This window comes from Cryptomeria japonica, chromosome 11 (genome assembly GCF_030272615.1).
Source record: "Cryptomeria japonica chromosome 11, Sugi_1.0, whole genome shotgun sequence".
In the NCBI taxonomy this organism is placed as follows: Eukaryota; Viridiplantae; Streptophyta; class Pinopsida; order Cupressales; family Cupressaceae; genus Cryptomeria; species Cryptomeria japonica.
Genome location: NC_081415.1, coordinates 667318741 through 667334087, shown reverse-complemented (window position 1 = coordinate 667334087; position 15347 = coordinate 667318741).

Sequence of the window (15347 nt, the reverse complement as noted above, 5' to 3'; positions counted from 1 at the left end):
TATCCATAACGGCCATCAAACCTATTTCAGAGGATCCTATTCAAATCCCATGTACTTCATATCCAAGCATTAATTCATTGCAAAATCCCCATAACACTTCCTTGCAAATTGAAGTCCTTATTCATAGAACACTCGTTAAACATGTCCTAATAGATGGGGGAGTTGGCTTGAACATTTTCTCTTTGAGTCTTGTCTATGCTCTAGGATATTCAGAAGATGCAGTTGATCCCCAGAAAAGGATAAAAATCAAAGCATATGGTGAAGAAGAACATTAATCTAAAGGAATTGTGATGTTACTTATTAGAGTGGGACCTTTACAAAAAGACACAGCATGCCAAGTTCTTGACTTAGACCTAGCATACAATATACTCTTGGGGAGATCATGGATTCGGGACATACAAGCTATTACATCAACATGTCATCAGTGCTTAAAATTTCCCTACAATGGATAGAAAATCACAATATCAACAAACTCAAATCCATTGCAGTGTTGTAATAATCTGAAATCAGCTCAAGAGGTCATTGTTTCATATAATAGAGAGGCAACACCTTCAAGCACACAATCCAAGGAACAATTATTTGCATCAATTTTTTCAAACATGGAAAAACAAATATAGGTAAGAGATCAAGGGACTAGAGAGTATTTTTTATCATGGAAAAATAAACAAGAGCAACTTCAAATTGAGAGGGATGAAGAAGCAGATATAGTAGTCTATGTAGTTCACACATATGCAGAACAAACGTTAGGAACTAACCTACTTGAATAGGAATCACATTCAACTGACATGGACTTAACTGAGGAGGATCGGTATTTTCTTATATGAGGTCATTTTGATGAGAGTATCATTCTAGACATGGAAATACATACTGAAAGCTCGAACATCTCTATCATGACCCCAAATATCTTTGAAACTATCCAACCTGAAGATCCATTATCCTTAAGCTATCCTGAACCTATGGACTAGGAAAATGAAGGACATACCACCATTGATACCTTTCCAAATGACCATGCCATATCCTTATATCTTAATGAAATCAAACTTGTAACAACTTTCACCAGGGATTTCGCAAACATATCTTTGAGTCAAGTGGGTGCCAAATCTCCTAGTCTTAAAATTGAAAATAAAGAAAACAATATCAGGTATAATGTTGAAAACCATTTATTGGCAACATTAGACCGGGAAAAAGTAAAAACAAAGGATGCATCTAATGGTGAAAACCTCCTCGAGGCGCCGGAAGATAGGAGATTCAACACTTTACCTGAATTTTATCAAGAAAAGTCATCTATCCTAATAGCACCAGCAAAGGTAACTATCATTGGCACAACTGATCTACATCCAACAACTTCTCTATTAGAACTAACAAGACAAAAATACTTGAAACCATTCAAAAGATGGCAAATCAATTTTCCCAGGACATATACAGACATTCTAGGGTTCAATCCATATCTTACAATACATCACCCAAATATCAATCCAGGAGCAGACATCAATAAAGAAACACAACATGGATCAGGAGCAGGAATTCTATTCATCACACCACAAGGGCATACAATCCCAAAAGCATACAAATTAATCTTCCCGTGCACAAACAATATAGCAGAGCATGAAGCATTGGTAACAGGTATCAAAATGGCTGTAGAATGGAACATAAAACAACTTCAGGTCTTTGGAGACTCTCAACTTGTCATTAATCAAATCAATGATGACTATCAAACAAAAGATAACAAACTCATGCCTTATAAAAATATGGTAGATGATTTCAAGAAGTACTTTGTAGAAATAACTTTTGAACAGATTCCAAGAAATGACAACAAAGAAGCAGACGCCATGGTTACATTTGCTTCTCTATTGCAGACACAGGAAAATCAACAGCGTTATGAATTCCTGGTTGAAGAGTTGTTTCATCCCGCCTTTAATTGTCCTGATTCCCAAACCATCTGTCAACTTATTGGACATGATTCCTCCTGCTATGGCTAAACTTACACATACCTGGAAGACAATATCTTACCTCCAAACTTATCAAAGAACCAAAAGAGAAACTTTATTTGCCAATCCTCTCATTTTACTCTCGTCGTGGATACCCTGTTTAAACGAGGTTTGGATGGTACTCTCTTAAGATGTCTCGAACAAGAAGAATCTGAGAAGGCCTTACATGAAGTCCATAATGACATTTGTGGCACTCAATCAAGTGGTCTTACCCTTTTGAAAAAACTCATACGCTTGGGCTATTATTGGCCGACTATGGAACGAGGTTCTTTTCAGATAGCGAGAACATGCAAACAATGTCAAATCCATGGGAATTTGATTCATGCACCAGCACAAGAACTTCATGCTTTAGTAAAATCTTGGCCTTTTGTCAATGGGGTCTTGATCTGGTTGGAAAGATAAATCCTTCTTCATCAAATGGACATAAATTCATCTCGGTAGCTACAAAATATTTTACAAAATGGATTGAAGTGGTACCTCTCATAAATATCATAGGAAAATAAATTGTTGCATTTATCTTGAATTACATCATCTGCCGCTATGGAATACCAATGACCATTATCACTGATAATGGGTGACCATTCAAGAATCAAGATGTACAAGATCTATGTGAAAAGTTCAAAATCTAGCACAAATTCTCCACACCATATTATCCATGGGGAAATGGGCAGGTAGAAGCATCTAACAAAAATATTCTGAAAATCCTCAAAAAGACAGTGAACGATGCTAGAAAAGATTGGCATATTCAACTAAACCCTACTCTATGGGCCTACTGCACCAATATCTGCACATCGACAGGTGCCACACCTTTCTCTCTAGTATATGGATCAAAATCCATATTGCCAATCGAAGTAGAGATACCCTCTCTACATGTATCACTAAAAGGTCTCATCCCAGATGAAGAACAATGAGTATCTAGACTACAAGAGTTAGAACTGATCCATGAACGAAGACAAAATGCCTTTGATCATCTAAAGGTATATCACCAAAGAATGTGTCAAAGCTATAATCACAAGGTCAAACCATGAATCTTTCAAGTGGGAGAGCTAGTACTAAAGGAAAATCCACGCAACCAGGCATATTGAGAAAAGAAAGGAAAATTTGAACCAAACTGGTTAGGTCCATTTATTGTCACAACAGTATTTGGATCAGGAGCATATCAACTATTAACATAGGATGGCAATCAACTTGAAGAACCTATCAATAGCATGCACCTGAAGAAATTCTATGTCTAAAAAATTAGAAAAAATCAAAAACAGTGAAAAATAAAAAAAAAACAAAAAACAAAATCAAATATGAGAAAAAGTGCAATAAAAACAGACGATGAAAACCTGGTAAATAGGTGCTATCTATCAGCTAGATCTTTCATCTATTAGTTCATGCATCCTTCCACTTGCATTCATTTTCCATCAGCGTTATCCATCATAAGCCTTTGTACATATGCAGACATCCCAGGTGGCTTCTTGTCATGGTTTGGATCATTGGATACATCATAAATAATTTGTTTCTAGGCTTGGGGCAAAATCCTACACTTAGCTTGGGGAAAAACTCTTGATCATTTTGAGCTAAATCAAACAAGTAGAACAATAGTTAGACAACTCTTATCAAGTGAAAACTGAGACACATCCAACATTAAACATGAGATCAAACTATCAACTATCAAGCTATCACAAAATCAATCTAAGCAAAACACACACTTTTTAGTGGATAATATCTTTTGGATAATGATTTTAACATGATTGTTCAAATTTTCTATATTGCTTTTCACTATCATGATTTCTGAGTGACTCCAAGATGTCATTGACTAGACGAAGAAGAAAGAAACATGACATTTTTCTTGTCTACTATCTGAAAATTAATCATTAATATGTGTAAATTTGTCTTGGGACATGATCATCAGAAAATCATTGAAGACATTTCCAATTTACGTATTGAAATGATTAATACTGCCTATTTTACGCAAGCAACACTTAGGTCATCTCAGTTCAATTATACCTCGATGCTTGTGCTAACTTTCTATATCAAAATCTAGGAAAGAAGTGCTCAGGTCATCATGGTTTAATTATACCATCGATGTTTGCACTCACTTCCCACATTTCAAATGCTCAATGATGACAAAAATGCAAAATAATCCAGTGACTAGTCCGGTCATAGCTTTGCATTCCATTGCATTTTAGCTTGCATTTCATTCTTGCATGGGATCATAAAAGCTCCTTTTATCCAAGGTTAAATCTATCGCAGGAATCATCAAAGTATCATCACAAGTGTATACACATTCAGAATGATGACTCATATCTCTCTCATGATATTGTTGACCCAGCAAAAATCTTATACTATCTCCCTCAACAGAATCAACAATTAGCATATCCACATATTTCAGCAACTTGATATCAACAAACTGTCAGTTCTTTATCTAATCAACCTTATCAAATCAAATCGATCAATCAAACCTAATCAATCTATCTTTGTCTTATATAGGATGAATCCTTCCTGAAACTAGATGATCTGATTCAGAATCATGTCTTATACAGGATGAATCCTTCATGAAACCAAATGCTATGATCATTCATGTCTTATAAAAGATGAATCCTTTCTAAAACCAGACTGAATCTAATCAATCAAGATTTTTCAATCTTATCGATCTAAGCAATCAAGCTAATCAAAGAACTCGTATTTTCATCAAACCACAGTTGCAGAAATCAAATCAAATCTATTGGGATATCAATCTTGCAAAAAATCCAAAGATCAATTATCTCAATTAATCTACCAAGGGGGCATCATCATACTAGAATTTAGCAATCAAGAGCTGGGGCATCTTATCAAATCAATATCATCATCAAAATGAGATTATTCTCTGAATCAACGCGTCAACACACCTTGCTTCAAAGAGGGGCAAAATGTATACACCTAAAAATGGTCTGAAGATAATTAATTGAATAAGCAATTATTTAATTAATCCTCCTTCCCAATTTAATTGAATTCACTAAGCAATTTGATTAAATTTCCCCTTTCATCTACTTATTAATAAATCTAAGGATTTATTTAATAGGTTCATGTCATCCCCTTTAATTAATTAATTCCCTCCATCAAAATCATTTCTTCTAATCCTAATTAATTAAAACAAATCAAATTCATGAGTTGTTGAGATTAATTAGCCTTTTCCCATTATTTGAATTTTTATATTCAAATTCTCCTAACTTCTACCATTCCTAAACCTAACCCATTCTACCTACCACCATGTCCCCTTTCATCCAACATCTTCTAGAACCTTTGTGACACTTGCCACTAATTTTTCCCTTTCATCTAACTCCTTCTAAGAAGCCTCTTGACACTTGTCACCATAAAGATGACAGATGTTCCCTTTAATCCAACCCCCTTTGCCAACCTCCTCCAATTTAACCATTGATATCTTCAGATCAATCTTGACCATTGGTTCTTGCCACATCACCCCTAGCCTTGGAAAATCCTATAAATAGACCTTATTTTGAGAAATATGGATCCCATCTCATTCTCATCTTATGCATTGTTACTATAGGCATCTAGCTTCTAGTTTATCATCTTTAGCAATGTTATCATGCTCAATTTTAGCTTAAATCCTAGCTTATTTTCTAGATCAATCATGCATTCATATAGCTTAATCATGTTATTCTTGCTAGATCATGCATTTTCATCATTCAAATCCTCCATCTAAGTGTAGTCAAGTCACTGGAATTTGCATAATCAGATCTGAGAGCATTTTCACACTTGCATTTTCTAGGAGGCAATAAGTCGATTAGCTATGGTTTTACATTTATTTGATTTAGATCTTCTAACCATGCTTGTAATGATTTATTGAGTTCATTATGTTTGTAGGTATACGTACATTTCTGTGTAGGGGAAAAAGCGAGACTAGGTTAATCATGCCCTAATCCTACCTTTTGACACACATTACGGAATACGAAAGAGCCTAGAGATATCGCACAATTGGCTACTTCTTTTTGTGAAAGAGAGAGCCACGGGATATCTATTAGGATTTCTATTCCCTTGTTGAAATTGTAAGATCAAGTAATGCAAGTTCAAACCCTAATCCCAAAATGCAAGTATGAACTAATAACAAGATTGCAGAATTAAGATTAAACAATGAACAGCTGTAAATACAAGGATGAAATAAGAATGCAGATGTGTACCCGGAGTCAAAATTGGACTGAAAATGTTCGGGACAGGGGCGCGGGCGCCACTGTCCTGAAAAATGCACCGGAAACTGCTGTTCTGCACTCTGGAACACTGTCAGAAAGCTGTCTGTCCGGAGGAGCAGGGCGCCAAGCAGCTCTGTCCCAGGGACCAGGGCGCCCAGCGCCCCTGTCCTAGCAGGACCAGGGCGCCCAGTGCCCCTGTCCCAGTCTTCTGCTCTGCAATTTGATACAGAGTGCTGTCTCGACCTTCTCTCTCCGGATCTGTATCCCGCGGCGTCGTCCGAATCCCGAAACCTGCAATGATATCTGAAAAAGGGTGTATGGGCGGCTATATAGGGTTTTGCCTTAGTCAAACCCCCGCTTTAGTGATTTCCACCTCCACGAATAGCCAAGTTGTTTTGTAAAATGTATTGTGTGTGCAGACCTAGTGTGTGCAGACCTAGTGTGTGTGCAAGGTCCTAAAATGCAAGAAAGCAAACTAGAGCAACCTAGAAAGTAAACCCTAATTGCTTGTAAATGATAACGTAAATGCTCTAAATCAAGATGCAAAGTGATCTAAAGCATGAATAAATGATGTATTGAAGCTTATGTAAAGACATGAAAACAACATGAAATCATACCCAACCCTCAAGGGAGGAGTACAAGCCAATCTTCAGTCGGTAATCTCCTATTGTTCTTCAATGTCTTCCAAGCCCTAAGTGGATGAATGAATTTGATAGATGCTTGATAGAAGGATGTTGAATGTTGTTGAAGTCTTCAAAGATCTGCTCTTTTGCTGCATATGAAGTTCCTGAAAACAAAAATTGGATCCCTTCAAATGAAGAAAGAGAGCTCTTATGTAGGAAACCCTAGATCGTAAATTCATCTTTTGGCCGACCTAGAGATTGAATATCCCGCCAATTTCTTGGGGTTAAGATTTATTTTATGATTGGATCGTGCTCCCAAAATTTCGGGAAAAATGTCCAGGACCATGTGCACTCTGGGCGCCACGGTCCCGACAACTTTTCACCAAATTTTCAGGGCCGTCGGATATGATTATTTTAGAGAGAATCCCGAAGTTACAGGTGATTTCGAGATGATTTGACCTCCGAAACCAAGCCCCCAAGTTCAAAATAGGACTTAATTAGGGGTTTTGATTGAATGGTGTATTGGAGGAATAGAATGCAAAGGGCACGCTTTAGCGAAAGGGCCCAACTTTATGATGTAGAGGACGATGAAATAGGACCTTAGACCTAATTAATTTGATTGATTAAGTGCTTAAGGAGAAATGCAATGCAGAATGTAAAATGCACTAAGGCAGGTGCTAAACTAGGTGTGAAATTGTACCACCCTAGCAAGTGCATACAATTTACGACGCTACATTTAGCCCCCACTTTAGCAGTCATATGAGTACTACGTGCATATGCAAGCTAAAGTACAGAAAAGTAAACATTATTTGAAAAAGATATATCCATAAGTTGTCGGACGAAGCCCCCAGCGGTATCTGCAGTACACAGATAGGAACCGCACCCTACAAAACACACGTTAGATCACAAAATCACCTAATGTTTACTAGGGAAAGTGATGAAATCTGTGAGTAGCTATATGCCCCCCCCTGTTTCGACTTGCTTATTAGGGAGGTGAAACAGGGTAGCATGTTTACTTGCGACAAATTGTGTAAGAGAGTATTGATGAGGGGTGTTCACTAAATAGGCTTCATCAGAGCACTTTTTGGAACATCCCGAGAGTAAGAGAAGGAAAATGCAATTCCAATGCAACAAACGGATCGAAAATCGCATCTCCCAAACTCAAGTTATGATAAAATGAATGATAGAGGAAAGTTAGGGTTTCAAAAGTGAAGATAAACAAATGAGAGTATATACTTTGAAAGTGACAGTTACATTTGTCACTTTGTTGATTTCAGAATACTATTCATTGCAACGGAGCCCACATAGCCATCATCATGCCTTCACGATGACCGTAGCATCCCACGAGAATCGAGATCCTGCGCCAGGCCGTGATCGACGACGAGCCACTGGACGAGGTGAGTTGACTGAACGTTTGACTTTTGATTTTTTCGCACTTTGAATTTTTTGTGATCGTATGCGGGCCTTGAAGGCTGACCGGGGCCCACCCAGGGCGCCATGGTCCCTGTGGGGTGCCCTGGTCCCCTCAGGGCGCCATGGTCCCTGACAGGGGCGCCATGGTCCCTTCAGGGCGCCATGGTCCCTGACAGGGCACCATGGTCCCTGACAGGGCGCCATGGTCCCTGACAGGGCGCCATGGTCCCCATCAGGGCGCCATGGTCCCCAATCAGGGCTTGGCGAGAGGTTCCAGGGCTGGCATACGATGTTCGACAGTTTGCATTAGCGATTTTGATGATCGAGTACTGATTATGGTTATGTTTTTGTGTTGCAGGGTCTCCCGTACATGAGAGAGCATACAGTGGGACATATTCTTCGCAGTTTGCGAGATCAGATTCCGCGGCTAACTCAGGCAGAGAGAGACACACTATCGATTGTGGGATTGTGGTATGTGATCCTCATGCCAGCCATTCGGTTCCATCCTGCGATGCTGATGGCATTGATGGAGCGATGGGATCCTGACACATGCACTTTACACCTTCCAGTAGGAGAGCTGACAGTCACACTCGAGGATGTGTACCATATACTTCGTCTTCTTATCAGAGGAGTGACTGTTACATACGTGACTGATCAGTCAGCGGAGGATCATCAGAGAGAGCAGGTGTATTGCATAGGGAGAGTCATGTCGAGCGAGACGAGAGGTCGCATCATGGTCAGCTGGCTCTTACATCCTACAGGGGAGGTACCCCTTCTGAGATGCCTTATGATAACCATCATAGCACTAGTCGTCTGCCCTAATGGGCGAGGGACGCACATGCATGGGGGTCTCACATGGTGTATCAAAGCGATGGAGAGACACAGGAGAGTGTATGCTTGGGGTTGGAGTATGCTTGCACATCTCTATCACAACCTTGAGGAGCATGTATTCGGACAGGGGTTCAGTTTGATGACATGCACACTTCTGCAGGTATGGATTTTAGAGCACTTCACATGCACCAGGCCCGTCGGCTTTCGGCTGAGTATAGCGAGCAAGCGACCTAGGGTGTTCGCTTATCCACTTACCAGCGAGTGGAGATTTGGAGATTTGTTATATTGGAGAGTGATTTTTGACAGACTGACAGCCAAGGTGACAGTGTGGAGACCTTACCTGCGGATGCACAGATGGGATGGGATGGAGAGATAGTTAGCATGCCTACAGAGGAACCGCCTACTACAGGGATGATATTCACACATCATAGTCCCATTCTACTTCGACCGAGTATGGAGGCAATTCGGGCTAGAGCAGTGTGTTCCAGCCGATGTGCCCATCTATACTCGACACTCACGGGTCCTTCCCAGACCTAGAGCAATAGCGAGACCGATGATAGATGACATCGAGACTACAGACTTAGAGGGATCTGATCAGGATGTAGTCACTGACTAATCTACAGAGCCTGGAGCATAGCGCAGGTATGTCTCATGGTTTATGAGATCATATCCAGGTCCTATCTTTCCACCAGATCATCCGACAGGCTATCCAGGCCCATGGAGACATGGAGACCAAGACGAGGACCAGGGATCTAGGTCAGAGGAGCCAGAAGAGGGAGAGGGTCATGAGGAGGTGGGAGATCCTGATCCACCTACAGGCGATCAGCCCAGTGCCGAGGAGGAGGAGGATACAGATAGAGAGGAGGACGAGGCGGATGCAGGTGAGGATGCGGATGAGGACGAGGATGAGGATGATGAGGAGGACGATGAGGAGGAGGATAGAGATGATGAGGAGGAGTCGGATGCAGCTCCCCACTATTCAGGAGACGATACCATAGCTCTGGATCCACCTCTTATTCCCCAATAGGGGGAACATGAGGTGATACGGAGACCTGTTCCTAGTACCATCTAGCCTACACCCATCATGCATAGATTATTCGAGCGAGGGGAGCCTAGTGGTTCCCAGTCACAGATGCTACCATATCATGATCCCTACTGGCATGAGGGAGATCAAGGTATAGTAGTTTTATATTGATTGATTAATTTTTTGATGATATAGAATGGTACTAACAAAAAATCTGTTCTACTGCCATAGCTAATGTGCAGGAGTGGCATTCCCTGATTCAGTAGGCAATGACAGACATTTCCATGATAGCACAGATCCCCAGTTCCTCACAGATTGCCTATAGGCCTCAGGGGAACGCGGGTCGGCATGAAGATTTGTTTTCCCCATTCCGAGTACAGGTAGATAAATGGAGGGAGAGAGAGAGAGAGTCCTATCAGAGGACCTTCAGTAGGCGCGACAGAGAGAGAGAGTCCTATCAGAGGACCTCCAGTAGGCGAGGCGAGATCTAGCAACGGCTCAGGCCGAGGCTACCACCTATCATGCGATCCTTATGGATAGGGATCATAGGAGTTCCTCTCGGAGTCACTCACGGTCTGTATCGCACTACACACCCATGGTCCACCTTCACGGCCAGATCAGGAGGGAGCGTCCAGTCGACACTCTCCAGCCACTAGCCCTAGGGATAGGAGATGATTTTATGATGTAAAAGAGAGGTCACATTTTGGATATACAGTGACCTATATTTGTATACGATCCACACATATATATATATATGTATATATACATGCTTCTCTTTTGTCTCAAATGTGTTATCTTTAATGCTTAAAACAATGTATATTTTGTTTTGATTAAATCTAATACATTTGGTAAATGTACATGTATGTTCAGAATTTAATTTCCATGTGATTGATTTCTCAATGCTCCATGATTAAATTGATACATGTGTGACTTAATTAAAATATTTAATCAAGTACAACATTGATGATAAGGAAGAAATATGTATTAAGTCTAAGAATCATATAACTAATGTGATTTAAATTTGAATTTAAACATGATACGATTCTACTTAACACATAAAGACATTGTATAATATGCTAGCATAATGGGAATGTAAATCTTTTACAATTTACATAAATGAATTCAAGACAAACTATAAAGTAAGAAGACACGCTTGTCAGGAATGAAGCAATATAGATTAAACAACATAACATTTAATTCTATTTTACTTTAATTAAGAGATACTAACATATTATCCAATGTTGAAGAATTGAAAAGAAGATAGATGAAGAATGAAGAATTAAGCATAATATCTACGCAAGTGCATATCATTGATAGGTTCTTTAAGAGGCGTACCATCTACATCCGCTATTTTGTAAGCACCTGATCCATAATCCTCAATAACGATATATGGTCCAAGCCAATTAGGACTAAATTTTCCCTTTTCTGCAGGTAAGGCATTCACATTGCGCTGATTCTCATAAAGGACTAAGTCACCTACTGAGAAGGAATGTTGAATGACCTTATCATTATAGCTTCGTTGTAGAGTTTTGTGATACGCTTGAATATGCTCAAGAGCGTTTATGCGCTGTTCATCAAGCATCTCAAGCTGTTGAAGTCATTGTTCCCTATAAGAGTCATCATCTACTATACCCTTGAGAGAAACCCTAAGTGATGGAATCTATAACTCTAAGGGCATAATAGCGTCAGCACCATAAACAAGATTATAAGGAGTAGTTCCCGTAGCAATTCGTACACTCGTTCGATAGGCCCAAAGAGCATAGATTAGCTGGTTACTCCAATCCTTACCATGCTTATTCACGGTTTTGCGAAGAATTTGTTCAATTATCTTATTGGATGATTCGGCTTGGCCATTTGATTGAGGATAGTATGGTGTAGAAAATCAATGTTTGATATGATACTTCTCGAGGAATTTCTTCACATCCTTGTTCTTAAACGATGTTCCATTATCTGAGATAATAGTGGAAGGTATCCTGAATCGAGAAATAATGTTTTCTAGAAGAAATTGACAAATCACTTCAGCAGTAGTAGAGCGAAGGGGAATAGCTTCTACCCACTTCGTAAAGTAATCTATTGCGGTTATAATGAAGGTGTGTCCTTGAGATGAAGGAGGAGAGATTTTTCCAATAAGATCCAAACCCCATGCGGAGAAAGGCCAAGAAGCTACTTGAGAACGGAGTTCTTGGGCAGGAGCATGAATCAGATTATTGTGTTGTTGACATTGATGACATTTTTTAACAAATGAAAAGGAATCCTTCTGCATAGTTTGCCAATAGTATCTCATACGAAGCAATCTATGAACCAAGGATTTGCCCCCAAAATGCCCCCCACAGGCACCTGAATGTGCCTCTTCAAGAGCAACAGGGATTTCCGACTTGTTAAGACAACGAAGGAGAAGACCATCATAACCCCTTCGGTAAAGGATATTAGAAAGAATGATATACCTAGCAGGCAGCTTGCGGATTCTAGCCCTAGTGTTCCTATTAGCGGAATCAGGAAAGGTACCATCAGTCAAATATCTTACGATATGCGAGTACCATTCATCTGAGTCTATAAAATCACAACATGTTACCAAGCTAGAATTGTCTACAATAGCTGGAGAAATAAGGTTGTGAATAACGAATTTAAGATCGACCACAGGGTCCTCTAAAGATACCAGAGAAGCCACACATGCCATTGCATCCGCATGTCGATTATCTTTTCGAGGAACGGGTTCCATAGTATAAGAATCAAAATTTTGTAATAAAGAGATAGCAAGGTCTTTATATTGTGATAATTTGTCTTGTTTTGCTTGATATATTCCTGTTACTTGTCTTATAATCAATTGCGAATCTCCATAGATATGTTTGTGTTTTATATTCAGAGCTAAGGCTACTTTTATTCCCGCTATAAGAGCCTCATACTCAGCAATGTTATTGGTGCACAGGAAATTTAGACGATATGATAAAGGAATGGACTTCTTTGTAGGAGAAATCAGAACAACCCCTGCCCTCGATCCCGTACGACACTTAGAGCCATCAAAGTATAACTCCCAAGTTTCATCTTTCTCTATAGAAAAAATGAAGTCATTAGGAAAAGACTCAGGGTTAGGGAAGGAGAAAGGTGAAGGGGCCTCAACTAAGTGATCGGTCAACGCTTGTCGTTTAATTGCTCTTTGTGAAACAAATTTAAGATCAAATTCAGTTAATATCATAACCCACTTAGCTAGACGTCCTGATAAATCAGTTTTAGAGAAAAGATGCTTCAAAGGATCAAACTTTACCATGACGTGGACTTCTGAATTTAAAAGATAATGTCTCAATTTCTGAGTTGCAAACACCAAGGCCAAGCATTGTCTTTCTATCACAGAATATCAGGTCTCATAATCGAGTAAGGTACGACTTATGTAATAAACCGGACATTCCTTACCATCTTTATCATGTTGTGCCAACAATGCTGCGAGAGCATGAGAGGAAGCAGCTGTATACAGAAGGAAGGGTTTAGAAGGTTCGGCAGGTTGAAGAATAGGAGGACTAGCCAAATACACTTTTAAATCTTCAAATGCTTGCTGGCAATCCTCATTCCATTGAAAAGTGATATCCTTTTTAAGAAGTTGAGTAAAAGGAAAGGTACGATCTGCAAGCTGAGACACGAACCTACGAATAGCTTGAATCTTTCCTTGTAAGCTTTTAAGTTGAGACACATTTCTAGGAGGTGGCATGTTGACAATAGAATCTATTTTCTTAGTATCCACCTCAATCCCATGATGCGAAACTATGAATCCTAATAGTTTTCCACTATCCACACCAAAAACACATTTTCGGGGATTCAAGCGCATGTGATATTTACGAATTCTTTCAAAGATTTGACGAAGGATTTTAATATGATCCATGCGAAGAAAGGATTTGGCCAAAATATCATCAACATAATCCTCTAAAATCTTATGCATATAATCATGAAAGATAAGGGTCATCGCTCGTTGATAAGTTGCACCGGCATTTTTAAGTCCAAAAGGCATCATTATCCAACAAAATGTACCCCAAGGAGTGGTGAAAGCAGTTTTGAATTGATCTTGAGGGTTAATAAAAATTTGATTGTAGCCTGAAAAACCATCCATGAAGGATAGCAAGGCATGTCCTGTCGTAGAATCAACTATCATGTCAATGTTTGGAAGAGGGAAATCATCTTTTAAAGAAGCCTTATTCAGATCCTGAAAGTCAGTACACATTCTTATTTTGTTGTCTGGTTTAGCCACAGCGACAATATTTGAAATCCATGGGGAATAGTCAATAGGGCGGATAAATCCAGCCTCCAATAATTTTTCAATCTCAGCCTTAACAAGCAGAGCCACCTTAGGATTCATTTTTTGAATCTTTTGTTTCATGGGCTTAGCATCGAGAACTAAGACAATATTATGAGTAACAATCTTAGGATCTATACCAGGCATGTCAGAGTATGTCCAAGCAAAGATCTCAGGGAATTCATGTAATAGTTCTTCATATTGTTTCTGTTCCTCTTCATCCAAACATTTCCCAATTTTAATGACTTTCTCTTTATTGCAAGGATCCATCTTAACATCAGTGGTGTCACTTATGAGAAGATTACTTTGTTGAGGAGTTTCCTTTAACTGAGGGAATTCTTTCACAATCTCGTCATTATCAATCTCTTTTCCAAAATAGGCTTCAGTGTTCAAACAATAAGGGAGTCCCCTATTGTGATGATAACGAGGAAGAGTATCATAGGCTCCCAAGAACTCAGCTAAAGCATCGTCGGTAGGGAAGATATCCAAAGCACAGTCACCCGAAGGATCCCCATCAATATACTCAGGGTGTTGCATTGATAGAGATGTAGAAATAGCATTAACACTAATGCATGGTCTTTTAGAAGCTTTAGTACGTCTGCAGGGATTATAGCCAAGTCCAAAGGAATAATTGTGAAAATTAGTCTCTAGAGGAACTCTTATCCCTTGTTCATGAGCACCACAACCTTTTCCATGATACCCATGCTTAGCAAAAATGCGAAAACTACGACCATAACGATCAGCCATTTCAGGAAGAGAAGGTGGTTTTTCATAAGACAAAGAATCAAACTCTTCATAATTAGAGGTGTGAGGAGAAGAAGTTTGAGAAGCGGCCACAAAATTATTACTCATAGATTTAGGTAAGGTTGATTGATTTTTAGCTTCTTCTTTCTTTTCAACTTTATGATTTTTAGCTTCTTCCTTCTTTTCAACTTTAATTTCTCTAGAAGGAACCTTATATTCACCTACAAAGGTAGGGTTAAAATCAAGAGATCCCCAATCATCCTCCGCGAG